Source organism: Hyperolius riggenbachi, chromosome 7 (genome assembly GCF_040937935.1).
Source record: "Hyperolius riggenbachi isolate aHypRig1 chromosome 7, aHypRig1.pri, whole genome shotgun sequence".
In the NCBI taxonomy this organism is placed as follows: Eukaryota; Metazoa; Chordata; class Amphibia; order Anura; family Hyperoliidae; genus Hyperolius; species Hyperolius riggenbachi.
Window position 1 is genome coordinate 111,121,460 of NC_090652.1, and position 24,717 is coordinate 111,146,176.

At 43.4% G+C, this 24,717-nt stretch overlaps 1 long non-coding RNA gene across 1 annotated transcript in view; it reads left to right on the forward strand.

Moving 5' to 3' along the window:
* The window catches only part of LOC137525622 (uncharacterized), a 142,054-nt gene that overhangs the window by 92,025 nt on the left and 25,312 nt on the right, over window positions 1–24,717 (forward strand). The window lies entirely within an intron of this gene.

The following is a 24,717-nucleotide window of genomic DNA, read 5'->3' on the forward strand; positions in this document are numbered from 1 at the left end:
ACAGAAATGTTAAGTGGGGAAAAAAAAGAATTGCAAACATTTACCCAGTTAATTATGTTACTGTTTAGTTAATCACATAAGTAAATCTAAGTCTTCTGTATCATTCATGCTACAGGTGAGCTACTGAACCACCTAAGGACTGTATGAGGCTCGTGGGTGTTTAAATAGCTGCCATCTAGTAATTTAATAGAGCATCTAGTACAAGATGGCAAACCTGCCCACTATACAACATGTATACAGATATCGTAGACGCCTACAGCATCCATAAATAATGTATTCTACAAATGTTATGCAGTAAATGAAAGGTTGGCAGGATTAAGGGTTCTTATGAAATAATTCCTGTAGGCTAGGTAATCATCTTAACAAAGATCAAGAAGCAGAAAAGGTTTCCAGAAAGAATGGAGCTTTTCTGCTGATGGATAGTGTGTTCCCCCTAAAGTAACACTTACGTTTGAAGACCCATGGCCCTTATTCAATTCACTTTTTCTCCTAAATTTTCTCCTAGGTGATATTTTCACACCTAATCAATAAAATGCCTTAAAGGAAACCTGTAAAGAGGGGGGGGGGGGAAGAGTTTAACTTACCTGGGGCTTCTTCCGGCCCCCTGCAGACATTCTGTGCCTGCGCCGGGAAAAAGTGATCATCCGGTCACCCGCCACGGCTCACTTTTGCTTCCTTCAGTCGCCAGTCATAGTGTTGAATCCTCACTCCCGCTCACATCACCAGGAGCGTCCTGCGCAGGTACAGTACAAGGTTTTCTCGTTCTGCGCAGGACACTCCTGGTGGCATGAGCGGGAGCGAGGACGTATGTGACCAGGGCCGCGCAGGTGCAGTGGCCATCGACTTGTAAGTCATCGGTAAGGAATGTGAGCCACGGCGGGGGACTGGAGGATCTTGGAGTTCTGGCGTGGGACAGGACGTCTGCAGAGGGCCAGTAGAAGCCCCAGGTAAGTTAAACTCTGTTTTATTTTGTTTTCATTACAGGTTTCATTTAAGCCATCGTCAAGCAAAAAAATACTCTAAACTTTTTCATCTACTTTTATTATATAAATTTATTTATTTATTTATACTTTTTTTTAGGTGCAAAGTGCTGAAAAGTTATTTTAAAGCAAAGATGAAAAATTATTATCCAAGGAGAAAACTTAGGAGAAAATGTGAATTGAATAAGGGGCCATGTTTGAGAAATGTTGAGCTAAGGTTTTCTTTTGTACTAGCTACTGAAACCACAAGTGACCATCAAGGAGCTCCACAAGCTTGAAGGCGCTGGGTAGGTCTGAACATTTTGCAGGAACATGAAACTGTAGATAATACCTTCAAGCCTGTTGAGGAGACTTGAGAAGAAAGTAAACAAATAGGCCATGCTAGGCAGACATGAACCCACTAAAACTGCAGGTCATAATTCACTATAGCATAGCTTCTAACTGTCCCTCTTTTGAAGGGACAGTCCCTCTTTGGGAGCCCTGTCCCTCTGTCCATCTTTCCTACTCATTTGTCCCTCTTTCAGGACTTTGTCCCTCTTTCTATGCAAATATATATATTTCTCTACAAAAAAATGTGTTTGACTCTAAACTTTATTCCCATCCTTAAATTGATATATTACTAATTTTAAAATGTTAATATGAAGGAAAATGAACCAGGATAGAAAGGACCAGTGTGGTTTGAATTATAAAACAACATATTCTTCTTATAAAATCGTTATGGTATGCGTGACTAGAGGTGTGACGGGGGCATGATCAGGGGTTGTGGCAGGGGCATGACTTAAGTGTCCCTCTTTCTCATCTCCAAAAATTGGGAGGTATGTATATAGCTGTCCAGAACAGAACATCAGGCAACCCACTCACCTGCTGGTTGCAGGCAACCTTATAAAGACAACCAAAGGTGAGGTGTGAACAGGAACAGAATCTCCACCCATCACCATTTCATCACCAGTTCACCCTCCATGTGAAACTCTAGTGGCCTCAAAGATTTATAAGTCCAAACAAAAGAGTGATCCTGCTGCTCAAACTGCTGAATTCATTCACCAGGGAGTCTCCTAGTCCACACCTGATCCACCAAAGGTGTGTAGCAGCAGTCCAACAAAATAAATGACGGGGTCTCTACTTGGACTTTGACAATAATTGCTAATTTATTATAGTACTACAAAAACAAATTACACAATGTTTCGGCCTTTCCGCCTTTGTTAAGTACTGATTTGTGGTTATGGTACTATAATAAATTTGCAATTGTTGCCAAAGTCCAGGTAGAGACCTAGTCATTTATTTCATTGGACTTTATATCCAACCAGCAGAAGAGTGAGGGGCTGATGACGTACATGAAAAAAGACGCCTAGTAAAAAGGACGTTGGAGATAGTCGGTAGTAGAATCAGTAGATTTACCAAAATTCTACTACTTAATTCTGATAGTAAAATATTGGTAATCTTTACCAATGTTTTACTATGGCTTAATCTAGCCCTACTCTGAGTCACATTCAGAAGAAGACCTTCTGACTGTGCTATCTACTGCGCCTGTCCTTTTTTTCTGCCTTGTGATTTTGGAAGCACCAAATCAGTAGCCAATGGGAATGTCCGGGACTGGAGCAGGCTGAAGACCCTCCTAGAGTGTTGAGCTACTGAAATCACTTAACGACACATAACAGCGATTTGGGGTCATGAGTGTAAATTTAATGTGTTTCAAATCAGACATACTCTGCTTACAATCGGATGTCTTAACAAGCCTCAACCTCTTCAAGGGGTTAGCAAATCTATCAGCTTTGATTTTTTTTCCACTGATCACTAGGGATGGTCAATGACATGCATGATGGAAATAATTCTGAGTTTATGCAGGATTATGACAAGACAAGACAAATAACATTTATATTGTGCTTTTCTTCTGGTGGATTCAAAGTGCTTGAGCTGCAGCCACTAGTGCTTGCTCAGTAGGGTAGGCAATAATTGAGTTAGAGCATACATGTCAACCTCCGGCCTGTGGGCCAAATCTGACCCTCAGAGCCATCAGATTTGGTCCTCAGGTGGTTTCCCCACTTTGCATTATGTTTGGCCCACTCTAGATCACAAGAGAAGCTATACTGGAGAGTAACCCCTACCAGGGAAGCCATATGGAGAGGGGGACAGCACTAGATACCAGGAAACTGTGAAGGGGAGGGAGGACCATTAAACATCAGGGAACTGTATAGGTAATATAGGGGGGCTATTAGATACCACGGAACTTTATAAGGGAGTGAGTTGGCCACTAGACATTGAGGTCGGCCGACAACTTGGTTCCTGAGCTCAATTTTGGCCCACTTTGTATTTGAGTTCGACACCCCTGTGTTAGAGAATCAAGCCCAATGACTCCTCACTGAATAGGTGCTGGCTTTGAACCCAGGTCACCTGAGTCAGAGCCCTTAACTAGTACACTATCCAGCCATTATGCACCTAAATGAACATACTGTTCAGTGTTCACCTCAGTCAAGCAGCACATAAATGTGCACATCAGGTTATCCAACAGTCAAGGGCGTAGCAAGAGAGGCAACAACCATGGTGGATGTTATGGGGACCTGGAACTGGGGGGGTCTAATATTGCACATGTTTAGTACAGTTTTAGTACACTCCACCTCAAGACATTCCCTCTGTACCCGTACATGTTAAGGTGCGTACACACGCACTACGGCCGCAACGACGGGTCCGTCAGACGAGCGGTTCTCTCAGAAACAGCCTTATCAGTCCGACCGACAGTGCGTACACATGCACTACTGTCGCCTGAAAGTCCGCCCAGCGTGAGGGTCTTACGGACCTGTCGTTGGCGGCCGTAGTGCATGTGTACGCACCTTTAGTGTTTGTTGGCATGTCAACTTACATTTATGTTAATTGTCATGTTCAAGAGTACCTAAAGGTGCCCATTAATGGCAATTTTTCCTCTGATGCGATCATTCGATTAGATTGGTGGGATTGTAAGTAATCAGAAGGTGATTATCGATTGTTCACATAAAATGGATGATTAGGGCACTTTATCTCGGCAAATACTGTTGTAAAATCCAAAATTCCAATCGAAAAAACTCGGTATTCCTGTAGAATGGTTTCTACATCCATTTTCTCCACGTACTGCATGGTTTTCTGTAAAATTCAATTGTAAAAATCTGATTCGAATGATTGCATCTGAGGAAAATATTGTACCTTTAATGAGTACCTTAAGGGAAACCAGAGACGACCTGTAATAAAAGTTTTATAGATACTTGGGGCTTCCTCCAGCCCAATCCGCACGGATTGCTCCCAAGCCGCCTGTCCGCAGCCTTCTCTTGCTCCGGTACCGGGTCCCATAACGTCTGCCAGTCATAGCCAGTCTGCACAAGAGAAATGTGCTCTCTACGTATCTCTCCAGCAGTCGTCGGAGAGATACGTAGAGGGTACACTTCTCTTGTGCAGACTGGCTGAAGTTACGGGACCCGGGAACCGGAGCAGGGGAAGACTGAGGACGGCGGCATGGAAGCGATCTATAAATATGGTAGCCTCCATAGCCCTCTCTGTTCAGGTACACATTGAAGTGGGATAAAACTCTGACATAACTTCTACTTTTTATTACCCATACAGTTACCATATTTGCTTTTGTGCACAAGTAATATTGTCTGTTTACAAATTATAAATCCCAAAGTACAGTTTATCTGCTCTGAAAGCTGCCATTGCTTTTATTGCATAGCTGCTGTATTTATATATTAAAATCTATTTAGTGATCACTCATCAGCTCGTTCTGCTTCTCAGCTCAGTAGAGCTCAGTTTCATCAGTTTACTAATGTTTACTAAATGTATCTGACAAAGGAATGTAAGCAAAAGTTAGTTATCTTCTCTTCAGATGCGGTCAGAAGCTGCCCACTGAAACAAGCAGCTTTCCACTGAAGAACAAAAGTGTTGCATTAAACTGTTTGAATGCTGTTCTGCTATAAAAAAATGTTGTGGTAGGAGATTTTCTAAATCATCTTTTGGAGCAAAGAGGAAATGCTGAGTTTCATACCACTTTAAAGGGGCACTATAGCGAAAAATTGTAAAATTTAAAATATGTACAAACATAAACAAATAAGAAGTACATTTTTTTCCAGAGTAAAATGAGCCATAAATTACTTTTCTCCAATGTTGCTGTCACTTACAGTAGGTAGTAGAAATCTTACAGAAGCGACAGGTTTTGGACTAGTCCATCTCTTCACGGGGGAGATTCCTAGGGATTTATTTATATTTTGAAAAGCACTTAGCGAATGGCAGTTGCTCTGTCCAACTGCCAAAAAACTGTGTAGCGAGCAGGGAAGTTGTCCAGCATCATTGTTTAAATCCTTTTTAGGGAATATCTTTATAAAGAATAAAAGCCTTGCTGAGAATCCCCTATGAAGAGATGGACTAGTCCAAAACCTGTCACTTCTGTCAGATTTCTACTACCTACTGTAAATGACAGCAACATAGGAGAAAAGTAATTTATGGCTCATTTTACTCTGAAACAAACATACTTCTTATTTGTCTATGTTTGCACATATTTAAAATTTTAAAATGTTTCACTATAGTGCCCCTTTAAGCCTAGAAGCCCCATCAATTTTTAATAGGGTCCCAACATGTATACTTACATCCCTACAGCCAGTCACCTACTGTGTGTATCAGGTGTATGTGTTTATGAAGTTTAAAGTTAAACACACCCAGCATGGTCCACATCAAAGCATGCAGATTGCACACAGACACCCATCTATCAGGGAGTAAATTGTCAGCTCCGGTTCCCCACCTATCCTGGCCGTGAGCACTGCTGATTTGGAAAATTAGTCCAATTTGCACTTTATTTAAGTCATTTGGGAAGCTGACATCAATTGTAGCATTGTTGTTTCTCAGATCCATAGCTATTGAGCACGACAGGCACTCAATAATAATGCAATTAGTCTTTAAGCAGTGTGTTACCCGCTGCTGCCCGTCTGCACCAATCCAAGGATTTTTTTTATTTTTTTTTTGCTTACAGTAAACAAATGTAATAGAAAATAAAACACATTTGAATTCATTCATTTTTCCAGCAGCAGCCGATGTGGAATGCCTGTTTACGTGGCGTCCTTGTTGTCTATCTTTTTTTCCCTGCTCAGTGAATTGCATGGCATAACTCGAACTGAAGCCGTACATCTCTTTAAACAATGCCTGCTATATTCCATTTGTAATGGAGTTGGAGGGAGAAAATGTAATTGTGTGTTAAACACGAAGCAGCCATACATGAAGATAAGCAGAGCAGACTGACTGGATATGGTAATCCACGGAGTGAAATGCAAAATCTGGGGATATTCCTGTGATGAATGATTTCTGGAGATAATACAAAGTAGAATAATAAAAAAAAAAAAGCTTATTAATTTGAATTTCTATGCATCGCTGAGCAATTTACTTAAGAAAAGGACAACGAGCAGCAACTTTGTTCATAAAGTTATACAAAAATTTCATGCTTGACTCTAAAGGAGAACGCTAGTCGCGAATAGCTGCAGGTGAAAATCAGCTGACTCTACAGATGCGACTCTAGACTTTTTGTACCTAAATGCCTGAAGTGTTGGCACATTAATAGATATAGGTCAAATGTTTTAAAATTAGGATCCGGCCAATAATGCAACACACTTGTAATACTGATTTTGGCTCTGTTTTAAAAGGCAAGCATGTCACTGGCATTGTCTACCTTAACCACTTCGCATCCAGACCTTGTTTTCCCCTTATTGACCAGAGCAGTTTTGACATTGTAGCTATGTTCCTATTTAAACAGCCATTACTTTATTCCTACTCACGAGTCATGACACCTAAATAATCTGGATATCGTTTTTTTCAGGATAAACTAGACTTTCATTGGGGGATATTTTGTCCCGAGAATTTTTTTTTTCTGCGCATTTTAGTGGGAAAAAAGAGGGAAAACCGTTAAAATTTCATTATTTCTCAGGTTTTCTTCAATTCTACTAAAAAATAAAAAGTGCTACAGTAGGTAAAAGACAAGCCATCAGTATTATGCCCCCCCAAGGATAGATAGCAAGATGTGTGCCCACAGGGGCGTAGCAATAGGGGTTGCAGAGGTAGCGACCGCATCGGGGCCCTTGAGCCAGAGGGGCCCCGAAGGGCCCTCCCTCAACTTGCATTATTATCTCTCTATTGGTCCTGTGCTCATAATAATTACTTCTATAGATACTTTGAATATTGGTAATCCTTAACAAACTGTTACCCATGCCCTTCTTGCACCTGTGACACTGTAGTTGCCATTGGTAGATTTTGGTGCACTGTATCAATTGTTATGTATAGAGTGCTTGGGGGGGCCCCATGTAAAACTTGCATCGGGGCCCACAGCTCCTTAGCTACGCCACTGTGTGCCCACTATTAGACCCCCCCCCCCCAGTATAGCCAGATGTGCCCCCCCCAATATCAGCCTCCATTATAGCCAGATGTGTCCCCGCGTTTGCTACCCCCCACATATATATAGACAGATGCGTACCCCAATAAAGCACCCCTCATTATAGCCAGATGTGTCCCCAGGATCAGTGTTCCCCACTATAGCCAGATGTGCCCCCAGTATTAAGTTATGTCCCTCAGGACCATCAGATGTGCCCTCCATTATGAAATCCCCCACCCCCGTCACCCTGATGGGCCCCAATAATCATTTCAACCCCGCCCCTTCAGATTTAGAACCCCCACCCTCTGTTATAAATAGCCAAATGTGCCCCCCCCCCCCCCCTTAACACTTAGCCCCAACCCCGTGGCCAGATCGTAAAAAAATGCCCCTGCAAGGAGAATATCTTACCTTACCTGGTTCCTGCAACCATCCTGCAGCTCCAGCCTCCATTCACCGCGGTCCACGCAGCCCTGTGATACCGAACACCCGAGTCCCAGCTTGATGACGTCATCATGAAAGTAGAAAAAAAAGTTTTCACTTACCTGGGGCTTCTACCACCCCCCTGCAGCCATCCTGTGCCTGGGCCATCACAGATCGAGTGTTGTAGATTCACAGATCGAGTCTCCGGTCCCACGCTGCCACTAAGTTTCGGTCTTGCCGACTCAGCCATGTGGATGGCCACAACTTGCCTGCGTAGCCCTGGCCGCATGCATCCTCGATCATGCTCCCACCGCCGGGAGCATCCTGCGCATGCATACAATGAGAAAATCTCGTTCTGCACATGTGCAAGACACTCCCAGTGGTGGGAGCATGATCGAGGACGCACACGGCCAGTGCCACGCAGGCGCAGTGGCCATCGATTTTCCAGTTGGCAGAATGTAACTACTGTAAGTGACAGCGGGGGACCGGAGACCCAATCTGTGATGGGCGGCTGCAGGGGGTTAGTACAAACCCCCGGTAAGTGAAACTTTCTTTTCTTGTTTTGGTTTAGGTTCCCTTTAAGAAGTGACTCTCAAAGTGGTATGAAACTCAGCAATGAAACTCAGCATTTCCTCTTTGATCTAAAAGATTATTTACAACATAAAATCCCCTACCATAAAAAATGTAGCAGAACAGCATTCAAAGTTACACACAGCACTTTGTTATTCAGTGGAAAGCTCCTTGCTTCAGTGGAAAACTTCAGGCCACATCCGAAGAGGTAATAACATTATCTTTTGTTTACATGATTTTGTCTGCTACATATAAACATTATCAAAGTGCTGAAACTGAGCTGTACTGAGTTGTACTGAGCTGAAAAGCAGAAAGAGCTGAGAAGTAATTACTAGATAGTTTTTAATATATACATACAGCTGCAATGCAATAAAATGGAATGGCAGCTTTCAGAGCAGATAAACTGTACTTTAGGAATGTGTTATTTGTAAACAGACAATATTACCTGTCCACAAAAAACAAATAGGATAACTGTTGTATCCCACTTTTAGTAACCCATACTCCTTACTCAGTGTTTGCTGAAATGCTGATAAGCTCTCCACAGAGATGATGACTGTAGAGACAGTGTAGAGTACTGTATGTACTGGGGGTGATACGCTGGCATATTAAAATAGTGCTGTAATAAATAATGAAAATATATGCCATTATTGATCACTCTCCCTTGTTAAAGAGAATCTGTACTCTAAAATTTTTACAGCAAAAAGCATACCATTCTCGTCATTATGTTCTCCTGGGCCCCTCTGTGCTGTTTCTGCCACTCTCTGCTGCAATCCTGGCTTTTAATTGCCAGTTTTATCCAGTGTTTACAAACAAACTAACCAGCTTGTGATAGGCTCACATAAGCAGAGTGTGTGAGTCATACAGAGCCTGCAGGGGGCCTGCAGAGGCTGTGTATCACTTTTATCCAATCACAAGCAGCCCTGCACATTCCACACATTCCAGCCTTAGCCCACAGAGCCAACAGAAGAAAACAGATTAGATCATATAACAGAGATAACACAGCCACTGTGCAATTAGGAAAGGCTGCAGTAAGCCAGATCACATTAGAACAGGCAAATGAACTTATAGGATAGAAGAAGTAAGGCTGAACATTTTGTTACAGAGTCTCTTTAAGATATTTTAAGCACAATTTAGGTGCACAGTAAGTACAAGGTTTAAAGTATATCTTGCTTTAGAAAAATGTGTTAAAATAGTCCAAACTAAACTTGTCATGAATTATCTTACCTTGGCCCTGATTCTCTAAACATTTCTCATAGCACACACAAAAGTGCTAAAAATAAGGTGTTCAGAACAAAATGAAGTGTGATGTTACTAATTTTACCTTACTTTTATTATTTTTATTCTAGCTAGCTGTTAGCTATGAATAAAGCAAAAACATAAAAAAGAGGGGGGGTTGATTCACAAAACTTTTTGCATGAATCATCTTATCTAATCAATTGTGACCTTATCTACTTTATAAGCGCCAAAACTGGAAATAAGGTTCTAATAATAAGTTATAATAAGTTATATCTAAGTCAAGTTAATCAGAAACAAGTTATTCTGAGTGATTTTTGTATATTATTTTTTATGTATTTTATAGATATGGTGAAAAATAAATACGAGATGTTTTGAAAATGGCTCAGTCCTAAAATATAATTATTATTGTCAACTTGTTTTATTTGAAAATGTTGAAATTTTTTAAAAATCAGTAAAATCAAAACTTACAAACGATCGGAAAAAATGTATCGTAATTCTCAAATTAAAAAAAATAAAACTATATAAAACATGTATGGTGTATTGCCAACTTTAAGGTACATACGCACGTCAGATTTTTTCGAACGACCTGTTGTTTGGACGTCCAGACAACCGATCGTTTGGACGTCAAATCGAGCGTATGTACAGTCGGTCGTTCAGCTGATAATGCTTGGCAGATCCTCCGTCAAAACCAGCGTTATCAGCTGAACAACCGACTGTACACAAGCCCGATTTGACGTCCAAACGACAGGTCGTTTGGAAAAATCCAACGTGTGTATGAGCCTTTAGGGATGAATTTTAGGTTTGCTGGAAGTATATTTTAACTACCACACAAGTAGTGCATTTATCACGTACTACAAAAAAAAACTGTTCAGTCTAGATTTGTTTGTTTGTTTACAGTGGATAAATAAAACAAACAGCATGCAACCCTTTAGCTTATCAATACCAGCCCTATGCCATTGCCCAGGCATAGCAGCTGAAAGAGAGGCTATAGGGGTGGAAACGTTTCCTTCTGCTTGTACATTCAGCTTTCTAAACCTGTCAGCATTTGAAGGAGAACTTTGAAAGGAGGGGCAGAATGTCCTCTCACCTTTGGAATGGTCTGTGCCCATTGTTGGTGTTTATATATTTCTTCAGGCATCTCCCCTAACCTGGTGGGAATGTCCAGTAGTTAGGGAAGGTTATGCTGCTATCTGACCACTCCAATAACACAGGAATCAGGAAATGATTCCCTCCTCAGTTTCACCATTAACTTTTAACGTTAGAAGTAATAAAAACATATCCACACTGACTGTCATAACTGCTCAGTTAAAAAAAAAACACACACACTTGTTTTAGTAAAAGCCTTCTGGATCCTTCTGCACCCATTCTTCTTCGGTTTAGCTGCTACAATTTATTTATTTTATTTTTTGGGAAGTATTAGGTCCCCAAAAAATTATTTTTCATATTACCACGTTGTTTGGGCTGCAGTAATACCACGTTGTTTGGGCTGCAGTAATACCACATTGTTTGGGCTGCAGTAATACCACGTTGTTTGGGCTGCAGTAATACCACGTTGTTTGGGCTGCAGTAATATCCAGGAGTTGTTTTATGCTTCTTCGGGTCCTGAATGAAGGGCTGTGAAGTTCCCCTCATCCCATAGACTTGGAACCAACCTGACATAATGCCATGAACTTCATACAGTGAATATTTATAAATGTGATGGGCTTGCATCAATGACCTAATTGACCAAATAAAAACTGCCTTTTCCATTGCTTCTTATTCCTTATCACCACACATCAGTGACAGAGGAACTCTTTCACTACATGAGGTAATGTAGCAACTATGGGTAAGCAACAAGTATTCTCTAACACTTAAGGCAAGGATCACAATTAAAGAGGAACTCCAGTGAAAATAATGTAATAAAAAAGTGCTTCATTTTTACAATAATTATGTATAAATGATTTAGTCAGTGTTTGCCCATTGTAAAACCTTTCTTCTCCCTGATTTACATTCTGACATTTATCACATGGTGACATTTTTACTGCTGGCAGGTGATGTCAGTGGAAGGAGATACTGCTTGCTTTTTTGGCATTTGGAAACAGCTGTTTTTTCCCACAATCCAAAAGGGCTCCCATGGTTCTGACATCACACTGTGGGAGGGGTTTCACCACAATATCAGCCATACAGAGCCCCCTGATGATCTGTTTGTGAAAAGGAAAAGACTTCTCATGGGAAAGGGGGTATCAGCTACTGACTGGGAGTTTCTCTCTAACCACTTGCCGACCGCGCACTCATAACGCGCATCGGCAAAGTGGCAGCTGCAGGACCAGCGACGCAGATCTGTGTCGCCGGCTACAGGCTAATTAATCAGGAAACAGCTGCTCGCGCGAGCGGCTGCTTCCTGTCAATTCACGGCGGGGGGGCTCCATGAATAGCCTGCCCGATCGCGGCTCGCAGGCTAAATGTAAACACAAGCGGAAATAATCTGCTTTGTTTACATTTTTACAACGCTGCTAGATCAGCGATCCCCGGCCAATCAGCGGCCGGGGATCGCTGTCACATAACAGGCAGGAGCCTGTTAGAGGCTGCACAGGACAGATCCGTTCCTGAGCAGCCTCCGATCCGAAAAAATAAACACACGCACACACTAAAGAGTATGAACCATGTGGTGTATAAGGTAGATTCTTAATACAGTGAGTCCCCGAGATACAAACAACCCGCCCATCCTGTCACATTTTGTTGCATACCCCTTTCCTGCTCTCCCCCAGCTTAGTGTGTAAATGTAGAGTAAAGTGCAGTAGAAGTTGTGCTCTCACCTCCCTGCTGGGATTACAGAAGGCGGACAGGGATAGATAGTGGTACAAGGGGACAAAAGAGGGCACAGGTGGACAGAAGGGGAAAGAAGGAGCCTACGCACAGTGGGACAGAGGGATGCACAGGGTGGCAGAGGTAGCACAAGGGGATAGAAGGATGCACAATGCCAAGAAGGAGTGCCGAAGGAGGACAGAAGGAGGCACGGGGGGGGGCTGAAAGATGCACACAGGGGACAGGAGGCACAATGGAGGACAGAATGAGGCACATGAGGACACAAGGAAACACAGCAGGACAGAAGGAGGCACAATGGGGGACAGAAGGGGGCACAATGGGGAACAGAAGGAGGCAGAAATGGGGGCAGAAGAAGGCACAAAAGGGGTAGAGAAAGAGGCACGGGAATGAAGGGGGACTGAAGAAAGCATAGGGGGACTGAAGGAGGACAGAAGGAGGCACAGGGAGACATAAGGAGTTACAGGGGAACAGAAGGAGGCACAGAATGAGGTGCAGGGTGGCAGAGGGAGGTACAAGGGGCAGATGTGGTACAAGGGGCACAGTGGGACTGAACAAGGCACAAGGGGACATAAGGAGGCACAAAGGGACAGAAGGAGGCACAAAAGGGGAAAGAAGGAGGCACAAGGGTAACAGAAGGAGTTACAGGGGTCAGAAGGAGCACAGAATGATTTGCAAGGGGCAGAGGTGGTGCAGGGTGGATGGGGTGAAACATGGAGACAGAGGAGGTACAAAGGGAGACAGAAGGAGACACAGGAGGACAAAAGAAAGCAGAGAGGGACTGAAGGAGGAACAGGGGGGCAGTGGCAGCTAAATGGGACAAAAGGAGGCACAAGGAGACAGAAGGAGACACAGAGTGACAGAAGGAGGTACAAGGGGGCACATGGAGGCAGAGGTGGAACAGTGGGACTGAACAAGGCACAAGGGGACAGAAGGAGGCAAAAAAGTACAGAAGGAGGCGCAAAACGGGAAAGAAGGAGGCACAAGGAGTTACAGGGGTCAGAAGGAGGCACAGAATGAGGTGCAAGGGGCAGAGGTGGTGCAGGGTGGATGAGGTGAAACATGGAGACAGAGGAGGTACAAAGGGAGACAGAAGGAGACACCGGAGGACAAAAGAAGGCAGAGAGGGACTGAAGGAGGAACAGGGGGCAGTGGTAGCTCAACGGGACAAAAGGAGGCACAAGGGGACAGAAGGAGACACCGAGTGACAGAAGGAGGCACAAGGGGGCACATGGAGGCAGAGGTGGCACAGTGGGACTGAAAAAGGCACAAGGGGACAGAAGGAGGCACAAAGGGACAGAAGGGGGCGTAAAAGGGGAAAGAAGGAGGCACAAGGGAACAGAGGGATGCACTGGGGGGGAGAGGTGCCACAGAGAGACACAGTGGCAGATGCCTGCAACTAATGCTATCCATATGCAGAAGAAGCAGGTGGTAGAACACCCTCAGGGCAGGGCTTAGTCTGTGGGCAGGGCTAGTTTGGGGCGGGGTTTAATCCAGGGCCATGGCGCCCCCAGGACCAATAGTACTCCAGACAATGGCCTGTAATGCCTGTGCCTAAAAAACCCTGAAAAAATTAGATGTCTCAAACCTTCCCCAGTGTCGAGAGCTTTTGAAGAAAATCTATATTCTTTTGCCTTATAGCAGCAAAAGTGGATGTCATAAACATGTTCTATATTTACAACAAACAGAGTTTTACGCATTGAAAAATCTCATCAGTGAATTCTGAGCCACTCTCTGTTTGCTTTGTGAATATTTGTTAAGTCTGTTACTGCAGCAACAACTTTGGTGTGCAATGAAATACAAAGTGTCACAATATTTGTCAGCTGTAACAAAGAGTTCAGTAACTGTAATTATAATTCATAAAAGAATAAGTGAGGTAAATACACAGCTGAAATATGTATTATACCAGTGAGATGTTGATCCTCTGTGTTATCAGTGTCAGCATGGGTTATTTTGAGATATTTAGTTTATGAAGAGCAGACACTGCAAATATGACAACATTCATTGGACATTGACATTCAGGTAATGCTTATGGTGTTTCCAGCGGACAGGGATTATTTTGGGCAAGGGTGTTTGGCTGCTGTCACCAGCACTTGGCACTCTTGGGATTTTCGGTTGACAGGGGACTGATTTTGGTGCTTGAGTTCAATCACTACCAAGCCATAGCACCACCCATGAATATTTTGCTCACCTGCACTTGGAATCAGAAAAGGGGTGCAGACAGTGTAAAGGTTATAGGTTAGAGCAAGCTATCATTTAGGTCTAGGAGGTTTGTAATAGGGGATATGGTAAGAGGTTAGCTTTCTTGCTTAGGCTTGGGTATTAAGCAGAAGGTCCATCAAGAAGGGAATAATGTTCAGGAGGAAGTTTAGGATTAGACATCAGGAGGAGCTAATGTTAAAATAAAGGTTAGGATTAGGCATCAGAAGGGGCTAATGTGTAGGGGGAAGACTAGGTTTGGTTGTTTCTTGACCATTAATAGAGAAATGAGTGAAGTAGAAATGATTAAGGCATTGATTGAAGAGAGCTTGTAATTTTTCTCTTGTGCTTGATACAAGAGCATTTCTAGTATCCTGAGATCCACCTGTAGGCTACCATAAGAAAGAAAGTCTGCAATGTGTAATAAAATGACATGGCCTTGGGGAATTGTGGGTCTGGTAGCAGAATGGCCACTCTTTAAGGTTCTGTTCATTTGTAGGCTTCAGCAGTTTACTGTAATGCTTGAAGCAGCTGCCCCTGCTGCATTATTGTCTGTTGGCCCTTTTTATTATTATGATTTAGTATTTGTATAGTGCCAACATCTTCTCCAGCATTGTACATAGTATATTGTCTTGTCACTTAACTGTCACTCAGAGGTGCTCACACAATCTAATCTCTACCATAGTCATATGTCAATGTATAGTTCATGTAGTAGTGTATGTAGTCTAGGGCCAATTTAGGGGGAAGCCAATTAATTTATCTGTATGTTTTTGAGATATGGGAGGAAACTGGAGTGCCCGGAGGAAATCCGCCCAGACATAGGGAGAACATAAAAATTCCATGCAGGTTGTACCCTGGCTGGGATTCAAACCAGGAACACAGCGCAGCAAGGCTAGAGTGCTAAACACTACACCAACATGCTGGCCTTTTGGTTTGGCTCCCACTTTTCTATAACTCCCCTGGTCTCACTGCAGGTCCTTGGAAGTGAGCCAGAAGAAAGGACGAGGCCACATCTGCATTGGAGGAGTTTAAGGGAAGGAAAGGCAACCAGCACAGCTCAGTAAGGTTGACCACGCCAGCTTCACTTAAACACAAAGAGGACTGGGGTAGTTGAAATGCCCTTAGCAATCGTTAAAAGGATTGTTCACACACAGGGATTTCAAAATCACTCATATATTTTGTAAGCATCTTGCTTACAACTTACTACCAATTTCAAGCACTTCAAAATGCTTATTACACCAAAATTCAGTGCAGATCTAAGAGTTCTATTTCACACACTGGCATCATCAGGGGTTGATTGGTGATGGTCATTGTTAGAAAGGCTATTGTGATTTATCTTAGTGCGCAGCAATATAGAATGCAGGAGAAACAGATATTAATCAGCCTCAGGTTTCAGACACAGGATATAGTAAGACCGTTGCTACTAAAACACTGCAAACCCTGTGGTTATACCTGGTAATGCATCTTAAATAATAGATATACACATTATAGGCTGTTGTCGCTAAATACACATTCCAACACCCCTACTGAACAACTGCTAATTTTGTCAATCCCATTTGTCACCTAAAATCAACAAACTTGTCTCTAGATAGGCAGTGGTTGCAATGTACAGAAGTGTCCCTTTGGTTCATTGGATAGTAGTAACTTCTCTTCACCTTCCAATTTTGGATAAGTCGTTTCCATAGGTGTGCTTGAACCTTTTAACTCTGTCATGTTAAACTGCAGTAGAATCAAGTCTATTTTTGAACTTTGGTTCAACAGAAAAATTTCCATCTTTATTCATCTTGTGCATCAAGTGATGTCATTTCTTCATCTGCTGCTTTAATTTGCTTTTGTTCCTCAGAGGGTGGAAGTTGTTGCATATTTTCACAAGAACTTGGCTCATTCTGAACTGTTGTGCTGGCCATGTAAGTCAAATGCTCTGCTGTGATCCCTTTAATGCTTCTTGTTGATGGATGAAGTAACTAGTTGTTCAGTAGTATGTGAGCCAGTTATGTATTCAGTTTGGTGTAAACTGTCCAATTTCTACCTCTGCTTTTAGCTTTTCTTTTTCTCTGGAAACTCTGCTAGGAACTTCTTTCCAGAATGAAACCTGCGTTACTGCACACCCTGTAGTTATGGCTGGTAATGCACCTTGAATAGTAGATATACACATAATAGACTGTTGTTGCTAAATACATATTCAGCAGTCACCTTTTCGAAGTTGCAGAGTCCATGTCATGATCGCTGCTGCAGCAGGTATTGCTGGAAGTAGTAGTGCTGCAGCTCAGGTAGTTCTGATCTCTTTCCATGCAAGCTGCATAGCTTTGTCTGCCTTTCCCTGCTGTCAGCTTGTGACTGATTATCATTCACCTGTGTGGGAATCTGCATGAATGCTCCCATGGGATGACCTCAGTATAAAGATCTGCTTCCTGCAGGACTCCTCGGGTTTTCATAGCTTCAGTTTAAGCCTGTCTTGCTGTCGCTTCAGCCCCCGATCGTGTTTCTTGTTCTAAAGATACTTTGCTGGTCTTTGCATCATATATTGGTTCATTGCCAATATATATGCATACCAGCACGTTTATTATTTTCCTTGTGTTCGTGTTACGTTGATACATCAGTGTCGCTGATGTATACGTACACGAACTGTTTATATCCTGTGTGCAGTTAGTCAGCTTTCCAGCACGTTTTGGTAGGTTGCGCGTACCGTGATCACCCGTGCTGAGGTAGTTACCCTGCTCCTGGTTCTGTTTGTGGATTGCGTTCATCTCTGCGAAGAGATAACAAATCCTTCTGAATCCTGTTCTGTTACCGTTTGTGGATTGCGTTCATCTCTGCAAAGAGATAACGAATCCTTCTGAATCCTATTCTGTTACCATTTGTGGATTGCGTTCATCTCTGCGAAGAGATAGCGAATCCTTCTGAGTCCTGTTCCCTGTATTGCTCCAGTCTAAGTCAGTGTTCCTGCTTATGTCATATATCGGTTCATTGCCGATATATACATATGTTAGTCAGACGTCACAAATAGTTTCATTGATAGCTGTAATTGTAATACGCTAGGAAAACATACTTATTGTATTTTTGTCTGTGTTACGTTCATCTATCTTGATCCTGCTATTTGCTGACTATCCTGTCCTGTCTTTGTGAGGCACGCCATCGCTGCAAACGCATTGGCTGCCTCATTCCAGTCTGTCTTGTTGTGGACGCTTGCTGTCACTAAGTAGCGGCTAGCTAGCAAGCGTTCATTCTGTCTACCTGTCCTGATCTCCTCAGTTCTGGTTTATGCGCTCAGCGCTACCTTGCGCTGAGACGTTATCGCAAAAGTATTGTTTGTGGCTGTCGGATCTGCACCGGCTCTGTGCGCCACAATCTCCTTTTGGAGTCAGTCCTCCCCTCCACTATACTAGGGATAGCCTGTTTCCTTGTGCTAGTGTGTGTACCTCCTCCCACGTCAGCTCATACGTTGCATGCTGACTGTGGAGAATACACCACCAAGCCTTACATTATGAAAACCCCATTACCAATCCCCATTGTGGGGGGGATTCCCAGAAAGTATGACACTGTTAATTATGGTTCCTGTTCCTTTAAGAAATTTGAAGAACTTAACTCTGAAACAGAAAATGAGTTTTTCTCTGAATGTGCCAGGTTCCTGGCCAATCCCGATCTCCAAGCGACTCCTGTTTCAACCTGGGCACTCCAGCTAGTTTATATTTTGTTTAAAGGGCAATTGTTTCAGTGGGCATTTGATGTTCTCAATCATTCCGATTTGAAAGAGAGACCGCTGGAATTTCTAGCGTTTGTGATCCATAACTGGTTGCGCATAGATCCATTGCCTTTTCCTCTAAATGAACTCCTGGCAGCAGGCCAATCAGCTTCCCCTTCAATTGTTTGCAAAAATGATCAGCAAGCAGAGAGTGTTCCTGATAATTTTCCTGCAGCTTTGAATAAATCACCAAAGGCAGCAGGGTCTAAGGCAAAACGCAAACGTTCTAAGAAACGTGTCCGATCTGCAGAGTCGTTATCCTTAGCGACTGAGACCTATAATGAGATTCTGCCATTAACAGATAATGAAATGCAATTGTCTTTCAGGGGAGTTAAATGGACTTATGAGACTACTAATGAACTTTCCTCCCTGGCTAGGGAAAATAAAGATTTTTGTTTAAAATAATTATCTGAGTATGATTATGAGGAGATATTACAGAGTATTGAACAAATCAACTTATTTGTGAACCAAGGGAAGTTTGCATACACTACAGTTCAACACTTGCTACAGGTATTGGAGATTCTTAAGAATAAGGAATCTGCCAATCACCTGCTAATTAACCCTATACATGTGCCTGCCACAATCATATCTGCCAACTGTGATCAGCCTAAATGTTTCTCTGTTAAGTATGCATGGGATCCTCCATTCGAGAGGGGAAAGATGGAAGCCCTGGTCTGTGAATGGAAGAATGATTCAAGTTCATTTTGTCAATTTTACAGTGCAAAAAGTGAAATGGTATTGAATGCATGCATTAAGTCAGCCTATAACCTAATAGAGACTGGTGTGTGTAGGTATGACTGTGTGGCTCCTTTGATTGATGTGTGGGAACTGATTTTGGATGATTTTTATGTGACTCCGAATTCGCAAATATGGCGTTCTGACCCGCCTGCTTCAGCACCTTTCGCTGATTCAGCAGGTGATTCAGAGCTCTTTTTGTGTGAAATTGAAGTTCCTGCAATACCACCCTGTACCATGGATAACTCAGTGTTACTTCCCAGTAAAACAGAAGCCACTGATACTTTCTTAACCTTGCCCTGCACAAATTTCTCAGCAGAGAATCCAGAGGTCCTGCTGACTTCCGAGTCCAGTCTAGCCAGTACTCATGAGTCTTTGTTCAGTGAAACAGACACCAGAAAAATCTTGCGTGCCTCTGCAAACACTTCTGCAGAAATTACCTGTATTAATAAAGTTCAACTCCTGTCTGATCCAGCAGATGCCAATAGATGCACTACATCAGTTTCCGAGTCCCAGCAATCCTGTCTAGAAACCTCAGAACCCCAGCATCTGAATTTTCCAATTTTACAAATGAATGGTGATTCAGATGCGCAAACATTGTGTCTTGATCTTCCTGTTTCTACACCTCGCTCTAGTTTCGTGAATAGCTCAGAGCATCTGCTATGTGAACCTGAAATCGCAGAATTATTACCTTGTTCAGAAAATGTTCCAGTAAATTTGCCCTGTACCATGAATTGTGCAGTAGATCTCTCCAATGAAACTCAGGTCACAGAATCATTATGCTGTCCAGCAGGTGCTTCCATGGTTTTGCCCTGCAATATGGACTGTTCAGTGATCCTGTCCAGTGAAGCTGTGGTCGCAGAGTCTTATGCTTCACCCAGTACTTTGGATACTTCAAACCCTCTAGCAGAGGAGTCTGAGGCACTGCTTACCTCAGTTGGTGTTGCAGTAATATTCACTTGTCTAGCAGCTGTTTTAGAATTACAGTCTGCTCTAATAAAACGTGATGAATTTCTGCCCAGCAAAGCAGAAGCCATTGAAATATTGTCCTCGTCAGCAAGTGTGTTAGATACCTTGCCCTGTACACAGTCTGATTTAACCAATGTTGTTGAGTCCCTCTCCAGTGTTGTAACAGCCGAGGAACTCCAGCCCTGTCCTCTGAATGTTTCAGAAGTCTTGCCCTGTAACATGGATAATTCTGATTCTCTGGTCAAAATAATAGAAATCTCAGAATTTCAGTCCGGTCTGATGAGTGTTCCTGAAACCCAGCCCTGTATCCTGAAAGATTCTGGTTCTCTGGCTGCTGTGGCAGAGGTTCCAGAGTCCCCTTCCTGTCCAGGGAATTCCTCAGTTTTGCCTAGTCCAGTGGGGGCTGCTGCAATACTGACTTGTTCTGCAGCGCCTCATGAGCTCCAATCCAGTGTATTAGATGAGTCTCTGTCCAGTCCAGAGGTAGTTGTGGAGTCCCTATCTGGTTCAGTGCATACATCAGAAGATTTGTCCTGTCTTGTTAGTGCCCCTGAATCTGATTTGTTACTGACTTTGCTGGAATCAGCGACATCTAAGTCTGATAATGCATTCTCGTGTAAAAGTCCAGTAGTTGCGAAGTCTAGTCATGATGATTTTTTTTTGGCCAGTCCTGGTTTTGGTCCTGTCTTGGCTGACCCTGAGGCTCACAGTTCCTTGACATGCCCAGAGGTTTCTCTTGTGCCAGTGTGCCCAGATGTTCTTTGTGTGCCAGAATGCCCAAGTGTGTCTAAGGTGTTAGCGTACTCTGATGCTTCCTTAGTGGGAACATGTTCTGATGTTGCCAGTCTGCCTGCATGCCCAGAGATGGTTCTGGTCCCTGAAAGCCCTGATCTTGATGTTTGTCCTTGTGGCCCTGACTCGGGAATTGCCCTAGGTTCCATAGGGGTTCTTGATAGTTCTCCATGTGAGCCTAAGGGGCATTCTGACCTATGGGGATCTCTTTGGAGCTTCAAGGTGTTCTGGGAGGTCTCTGAGAAAACTTGTCCTGGTGCCTTGGACTGGTTCAACAGTGGGTTTTGTGTTGGTAAAGACAGTCCCGGTGGGCATTGCAAAGGCTTTCGCGTTTTTGAACGGTTCCTGGAAGGCGGTGGGTATCGCTCAGGGAGTTTCGGAGGGCTTTCTTCTGGAAATCATGGTTCTGATGGGTGTCACACTGGGGCTTGTAGTACTGATGGGCATGGTTCTGTAGGTTCTGGTTCTGATGGGTCCAGTCTTGTGGGGACTGATTCTGGAATTCGGTCTTGCCGGGCTGTCCCGGTCATCATGAATTATCAGTCAGACTGTTTTGTTGGGAATTTCAGTTTTGAAAAGCGTCTGGAATCCGCTGTTAAGGGCGGGGGTACTGTCATGATCGCTGCTGCAGCAGGTATTGCTGGAAGTAGTAGTGCTGCAGCTCAGGTAGTTCTGATCTCTTTCCATGCAAGCTGCATAGCTTTGTCTGCCTTTCCCTGCTGTCAGCTTGTGACTGATTATCATTCACCTGTGTGGGAATCTGCATGAATGCTCCCATTGGATGACCTCAGTATAAAGATCTGCTTCCTGCAGGACTCCTCGGGTTTTCATAGCTTCAGTTTAAGCCTGTCTTGCTGTCGCTTCAGCCCCCGATCGTGTTTCTTGTTCTAAAGATACTTTGCTGGTCTTTGCATCATATATTGGTTCATTGCCAATATATATGCATACCAGCACGTTTATTATTTTCCTTGTATTCGTGTTACGTTGATACATCAGTGTCGCTGATGTATACGTACACGAACTGTTTATATCCTGTGTGCAGTTAGTCAGCTTTCCAGCACGTTTTGGTAGGTTGCGCGTACCGTGATCACCCGTACTGAGGTAGTTACCCTGCTCCTGGTTCTGTTTGTGGATTGCGTTCATCTCTGTGAAGAGATAACGAATCCTTTTGGATCCTGTTCTGTTACCGTTTGTGGATTGCGTTCATCTCTGCAAAGAGATAACGAATCCTTCTGAATCCTGTTCTGTTACCATTTGTGGATTGCGTTCATCTCTGCGAAGAGATAGCGAATCCTTCTGAGTCCTGTTCCCTGTATTGCTCCAGTCTAAGTCAGTGTTCCTGCTTATGTCATATATTGGTTCATTGCCGATATATACATATGTTAGTCAGACGTCACAAATAGTTTCATTGATAGCTGTAATTGTAATACGCTAGGAAAACATACTTATTGTATTTTTGTCTGTGTTACGTTCATCTATCTTGATCCTGCTATTTCCTGACTCTCCTGTCCTGTCTTTGTGAGGCACGCCATCGCTGCAAACGCATTGGCTGCCTCATTCCAGTCTGTCTTGTTGTGGACGCTTGCTGTCACTAAGTAGCGGCTAGCTAGCAAGCGTTCATTCTGTCTACCTGTCCTGATCTCCTCAGTTCTGGTTTATGCGCTCAGCGCTACCTTGCGCTGAGACGTTATCGCAAAAGTATTGTTTGTGGCTGTCGGATCTGCACCGGCTCTGTGCGCCACAATCTCCTTTTGGAGTCAGTCCTCCCCTCCACTATACTAGGGATAGCCTGTTTCCTTGTGCTAGTGTGTGTACCTCCTCCCACGTCAGCTCATACGTTGCATGCTGACTGTGGAGAATACTAACAATTCAAAAGATCCATTTGCAGTGGGCAGTCTGTGTATATATGGGTATGGGACAGTAAATCATAGTCTCCAACCCAATAACCAAATACTAGTCTGTACCACTGCCATGAACACAACCAGTTAATGATAACTATATTACATGAAAAAGATATGGTCTCACGTGTAATCATACAAATAAATGCTTTTATTATATCAAAAGGTGGGAGAAGTTAAAAAATGGGAACAGTTAAAAACTGGGGAAGGAATGTTGCGGAGTCATAACAGCAATATACATGGCCGGCCAAAAAATGAACACACTCCACTCACTCCATGCACACCATAAACCCCCCCATGCAACCTATTAGAGCTCAGCGCTGTGATAACCTTCAGTAAATAATAATAAAGTAAGTAAAGTCCAGTGATCACTCATAAATCTTCAATATTAGTGGATCATAAGCAACTATACATCATCCAAGCGAAAAGTTCATGTAGCAGAAAGCAGCTTTTTGCAGGTTAGAGCATAAGCATATATCATGCATAGCAAGGTAAAGTGGCATAGATCTCACCAGTCCGGCTTTCAAATTCTGCAGCGCTTCTTGCAGGTCATGGAGTTTGAGGGGATCGGTAAGTTGTGGTCTTTGGGGGGCCCCCCTCTCTCTCTCTTTTTCTCTCCAGGACGCCGTGTATAAAAGGCAGTCAGCGGGATGCGGCGTGGGAACGTAGCTGGCCGGCGTCCCAGCACAGCTCTAATACAGTCACCACGATCCTCCAATGAGAGCGCCCGTTCTCCTGCCTGCAGGGCTCCTGGGTAGGGTAGTTCCCCGTGAGGAGTGATATGAACGGCCAGACGTTGCGTATGGCTCCGCCCACGTCTGGCCGTTCATATCACTCCTCACGGGGAACTACCCTACCCAGGAGCCCTGCAGGCAGGAGAACGGGCGCTCTCATTGGAGGATCGTGGTGACTGTATTAGAGCTGTGCTGGGACGCCGGCCAGCTACGTTCCCACGCCGCATCCCGCTGACTGCCTTTTATACACGGCGTCCTGGAGAGAAAAAGAGAGAGAGAGGGGGGCCCCCCAAAGACCACAACTTACCGATCCCCTCAAACTCCATGACCTGCAAGAAGCGCTGCAGAATTTGAAAGCCGGACTGGTGAGATCTATGCCACTTTACCTTGCTATGCATGATATATGCTTATGCTCTAACCTGCAAAAAGCTGCTTTCTGCTACATGAACTTTTCGCTTGGATGATGTATAGTTGCTTATGATCCACTAATATTGAAGATTTATGAGTGATCACTGGACTTTACTTACTTTATTATTATTTACTGAAGGTTATCACAGCGCTGAGCTCTAATAGGTTGCATGGGGGGATTTATGGTGTGCATGGAGTGAGTGGAGTGTGTTCATTTTTTGGCCGGCCATGTATATTGCTGTTATGACTCCGCAACATTCCTTCCCCAGTTTTTAACTGTTCCCATTTTTTAACTTCTCCCACCTTTTGATATAATAAAAGCATTTATTTGTATGATTACACGTGAGACCATATCTTTTTCATGTAATATAGTGACTGTGGAGAATACACCACCAAGCCTTACAGTCCAAAGTTGGTTAGCAGTAGCACACCAATTGTAGATTCAGAAGTAATTTATTCGTCAAATCATAAGTCAACACATAGATTTGACAACTGTTTCAGGACCACAAGGGGTCCCCTTCATCAGAAAGTGCAGACAATACCTGGTATTGTCTGCTCTTTCTGATGAAGGGGATCCCTTGTGGCCCCGAAACAATTGTCAAATCTATGTGTTGACTTATGATTTGATGAATAAATTACTTCTGAATCTACAATTGGTGGGCTAACTAACTTTGGATTCTGCTACTACATATTGGGTGTGGCTTGACACCCAGGTTATGCACTCAGCTTTATTTATGGTAAGGTGTGGCACTCCAGACCTACTACACCTTTTTTAAGTTGGGCACAAAGGTGTAGTGCATGAACAACACTAAGAACAGCTCTGAATTTTAGTACATTATACTGTTTGGATTTTAGAATGCTTGTC